The sequence below is a fragment of the Danio rerio genome, chromosome 9 (assembly GCF_049306965.1).
Source record: "Danio rerio strain Tuebingen ecotype United States chromosome 9, GRCz12tu, whole genome shotgun sequence".
Classification (NCBI taxonomy): Eukaryota; Metazoa; Chordata; class Actinopteri; order Cypriniformes; family Danionidae; genus Danio; species Danio rerio.
This window is the reverse complement of record NC_133184.1, coordinates 33172330-33177462: the sequence shown is the minus strand read 5'-3', so window position 1 is coordinate 33177462 and position 5133 is coordinate 33172330. Positions and strand designations below refer to the sequence as shown.

General features: G+C 37.9%; 1 protein-coding gene across 10 annotated transcripts in view; it reads right to left on the bottom strand.

Moving 5' to 3' along the window:
• si:ch211-168k14.2 overlaps positions 1-5133 on the bottom strand; it is a 241568-nt gene that overhangs the window by 90637 nt on the left and 145798 nt on the right. The gene's annotated exons all lie outside the window — the stretch shown is intronic.

The following is a 5133-nucleotide window of genomic DNA, read 5'->3' as shown; positions in this document are numbered from 1 at the left end:
TTTAGGCCCACATTTGTCTTTTATGAACCCTCACAGATCATATCCTTGCTTCAAATCAGTCTTTTAAGGTCAAGACTTTGGTTCTTAAGCGCCTCAAATGAGTTTGTCACGTGTAACTGTAGTCTCAAGACATATGGAACATATCCACTATCTCGACTTTCATCTTTGACCTCATGTTATGTCAGCTGGGCTTCTATTTATTAGTCTGTTACACTTTGTAATTGTAAAATATGTTACTCTTGGCCATCTACCAAGAACTCACCCCACTGTGGACATTACAGCAAATTGCATTTTAAAATGTCAAGTTACCATGATTCACACACCAGTATGGGTTTTGTTTGTTTACCCATCTTCTGTGGTATCTAACATACACGTCTGAAGGACCAGATCGTGGCCTTTCGTTCCTCCAAGTCATCTGTAGTTAATGTCGGAAAGGTGTTTTGCGAGTCTGTGCTCTGATGTGCTTCGGCCAGGGCCAGAGGGTCAGCCAAAGTAGGAAGCCGGCAGCCATGACAGCAAAGAAAACAGTGAAGCTCAGAATGGGGGCTTCAAAGGAGGTGGAGCGCAGTCCCTAGGGGCATCTCACACATGCTGGCCGCTCTTGAAAGTTAGCGGGCTGAGCGAGAGCTGACCTCAAGACACAACTTCAGTCAACAAGTCTCCTCCTTAGTTTAAAGTGCAGCGTGCTTCTATTTTTTCACCTGCTTCCTCCAAGCCAACAGGACACTTTTGAAGACCTGAGATCCTTAAGACATTGCTGCCGAGATGACAGGGTTGTTGGCTCTAACGATACCATCATCCTCAGATCTAAAATATCAGCCTGGGGTTGTGATGTATAGACAAAGAAACTATATATAATTTTAGATTCAATTTATAAGAAACACTTTTGATCAATAACAAAGCCTTGCGTTTTTATGATAACCAGTGTCTGCTTGTATTTTCGACTTCTCTGCACACGGGTGATATTGAACTAACATGGGTGGACCAGTGTCTTTCATTCTTTCCTTGAATTTCACACATGATGTTTCTGCATTATTTTCATAGTGCTGCATAGAAGAATTACTGTGTCCACTTCTGTTTTTGTACATTATAAAGTTTAAAAGTGTGTGGAATCCATTGGACCTCTGCATAGCCTCCGAGAAAGTAAACCGTTGTACTAACATGCATGGATAGGAGGCATATTGGTTCTTGAAAAAACACCGCAAGATCACAACAACAAACACTCTGCTATGTGACAACTATGGATGTTTATATACTTGATTCCTGTTGCCATTTTTTGTGCAATGACCTTCCCATTAACTTCTTACAATTATCAGTGAGTATGATCTTTCAGATAATTAATATTAATTATAATATGCATATTTTCTGCTAAAACATTTCTTAGTATTATTGTTGAGTTCACCATGCAGACTAATGTAGAATTTGCGTAGTACAGCATTTATGTGAAATTCAATTCAATTATCTAATTATTTTCTGTCACATTTCATTTGATCAATATAAACCATGTTTACGGTAAAACATTATTAATTTCTTATGTATTAAAAGTATAGTTAACCCAAAGATGATGCTGAATGTATGTGTATATAGTTTTACATGATAAGACATCAATGTATTGTCATGCTTATTAACTTTGTTTTCTAATATGCATTTTACTCGCATAGTGATGGTTACCATTGACTTACATTATATGAATCATCTGTTTTTAAAAAAAATATTTCATGTGCAGATTTTGTGCTAAAACCTTTCTTAGTGTTATTGTTGAGTACTCTCCATAGAAAGTCCATAGTACATCCTTTATGTGAAATTCAATTCAATTAGCTATTTATTTAATGTCACATTTCATTTGATCAATATAAACCATGTCTATGGTAAATCATTATTAATTTTGTATGTGTTAAAAGTCCACTTGGATGATGCAACAGCAGCCACAGGACAACGGTGCCAGTGGGCTCACCACACACCAGTTTTAGGGAGAGTGATAGAGCCAATTCGATGGCTGGGGATGATTGGTCATAAGTGCTGCTCATCAGAAAGACAGCGCTCACTGACAGTATAGTGTCCCCTTTACTATAATGGGGCATCAGGACTCACACAGACCGCAGATTGAGTGCCCCCTGCTGGCCTCACTAACACCAAATCCAACAGCAACCTAGTTTTCCAATGTGGTCTCCCATCCAGGTACTGATCATGCTCAGCCCTGCTTAGCTTCAGTGAGTAACCAGTCTTAGGCTGCAGGGTGATATGGTGGTGGCTACGTGGCTGTAGCATACAGTAAATGTATGTGTGCATATGGTTTTACATCATTAGACATCAATGTATTGTCATGCTTATTAACTGTGTTCTTTAATATGCATTTTACTCTTACAGTGATTACCATTGAAATATTTCATGTTCTGAAGAAAACAAAACCTTGAATGGACCGAGGGTAAATTGGTAAATAAACACTTAAAGAATGCTAAAAGAGCAGGTTCTGCAGGATGTTGCTTCACCTCAGATGGCTTAATAAAACAATTTTGCGCAAAATTTGAGTTTTTAAATTTTATAACCTCACAAAATACAAAGCTTCCATCCAATAAAAAAAAAAAAAAACAGTTTCATGTGTAGGCTACCATGCTGATTTCACTTACCCAGATTATCATTTTATAAAATCTAGCAGGACAGTTTTTTTTTATTCTGTCTGGCAATGAATAATAATTTAAACCCCAACACAATCTCATGTGGAGCATGTTGATAGGAATATCACAGCATGACAACTAATCCATGCATTAATTGCTGACCTTAAGTGCTTCATAAATAGAGCACTAACATTAAGTTGGGAAGACTACATTTGAAAGAAAATATCAAATCTGAAACGTTTTCCACATTTTTATATGTTGTCCATCCATTATGAATCCGTTTCAGTAGCTATTCCCTTTCTATTTCATAGCACTAACAATTAAGCTCTGCGGTTTCCACATCAGCACTTCTAGGAATTGTCTGCGATTCTTTGATTCCAAGAGTCAGTGAAATTTATCTTGAACGAAAACAAGAGAGATCCTTTTTTACAGTCAGTGACCTGAGGTTTATTTAAGCTCCATCGTAGTGTAGCACTTGACATGTGCCGCTTTGTGAACGTTATTAGCCGCTTGGCCCCACAGTATGTTTAGATGAACAAGCCCTGAATCACATTTTACAGCTCAGAGCTCCTCTGACAGACTGCTAATCAATCTGACAGGATGTTGTCAATGTTGCTCTTCTAAAATGCTCCCTGGCTCACCCTGCAGTCCTTTAAACAAAACTAATGGGTTGTGATGTCAGCTTTCCGACTTCCAGTCTAATTGATGTACATTTTGCAGATCTTCCCAGAACAGTCATGGGCCATCCAGCACGGTACATCCACTCCCGTGACACAGGGTCAGGATTCACGCACACGTGTGATTATTAGGATGGCACTCATTAGGGAGCATCTTGCCTGACACTGTGGTCGCGCCGCTCTGAAGAGCACTGTGCGAATTACTGCCGTACACTCCCTGGCATTTTAAAAAGGAGCGATTGTCACACGCGATACCACCACCAGTCCCCGTGTCCACCTCTGCCCTACAGTGATTAATTGTTGGCGATGGCCAAGTAGAGGCCATTGATGCCAGCTGCTGGTCTGGGTTTGTTGAATTAATATCATGGACACTTTCTGCCAACCCTGCCCTGTCATTCACAAGTCCTTGAGACATGAAGCAAGTTTAGACGTATGGTTTGTGTTGTGTTTTTATTTCTATATGTATGTTTTGTTCAGTTTTAAAATAAGTGAGATTTTGAAAAGATCAATAATTGAAGAGTTTAGATGCAAAAACCTCTTAAGTGCCATCTGAAATTTTCTCCTAAAATTATTATTTTTCCCAGAGTACTAAGTATAAGTTGAGTAATTTCCCTTTCATTTCAATTAATGTGTTTTTTCATTGCATTTAATGTGAAACTAGTGAACATAAATATAGGAGTCTTGGAAAAATGCTCATTTTAGAATTTTTTTTTAGATGGAATTGAGAGGATTTTGCATCTGAATTCTTCAATTGTTCTTAGAATTTCATTTGGATTTATAGGCTTATGAAAGACAGTGTATTTTAATTTTATATTTCATTTTTAATAATACTGTATGCATTTCCCAAGGTAAACGAAAAATAATAATAATAACAACGTCAGCATCATGCTGTTTTACACAACATTTTATAACCTGAACAAGCACTGATGTCATAAAATATTTTATAAGACTTATTGATGTTGACTTGCGTCACAACTTACACAACTTACAATATATCATTCTATTTTTTTTGTTAGTTTGTTCATGGATCATGTCACTAAATAATACATAGCAAAGTTTTTGTTGGTCGAGGCAGTGCACAGTAGGTAGTGCTCTCGCCTTACAGCAAGAAGGTCGCTGGTTCGAACCTCGGCTCAGTTGGCGTTTCTATGTGGAGTTTGCATGTTTTCCCTGCCTTCGCGTGGGTTTCCTCCGGGTGCTCCGGTTTCCCCCACAGTCCAAAGACATGCGGTATAGGTGAATTAGGTAGGCTAAATTGTCCTTAGTGTGTGTGTGTGAATGTGTGTGTGGATGGGTCCCAGAGATTATACTTTGTAAAACCCAACAATTTTAGGTAACTCAAACCATTTGAGGAAACCGATTGCAACAAATCATTTAAGTTCAAAAACTAATCCTAGTGAGCACTGTGAACTTAATCCATTTGAGTAAACGAACCAATCAAAGCACAGTAAAACCCAATAAATGAAGAGAACTGAAACCAACTGAATACTGTAAAACCCAATAAGTTAAGGCAACTTAAACCGTTTGAGGAAACCGATTGCTACAAACCATTTAAGTTGAAAAAACTAATCTTTAAGAGTACTGTGAACTTACTTCATTTAAGTTGAAGTAATAAGGTATTTAATTAACTCATTACCTTCAACACTAAGATCAAACCTCTTTCCAAATGAGTAGAATTAACTTTCAGTACATTTTGAATGAACTCCACTCATTTCATTTGATAAAGTTGTCTGTTAGATTTTACAGTGTAGGTACATATACTAGAAACCTCCGTGCAGGTGTGTTGAAGAAAGTTGGAGCTAAACTATGCAGGACAACGGCCATCCAGGACCGAATTTGGA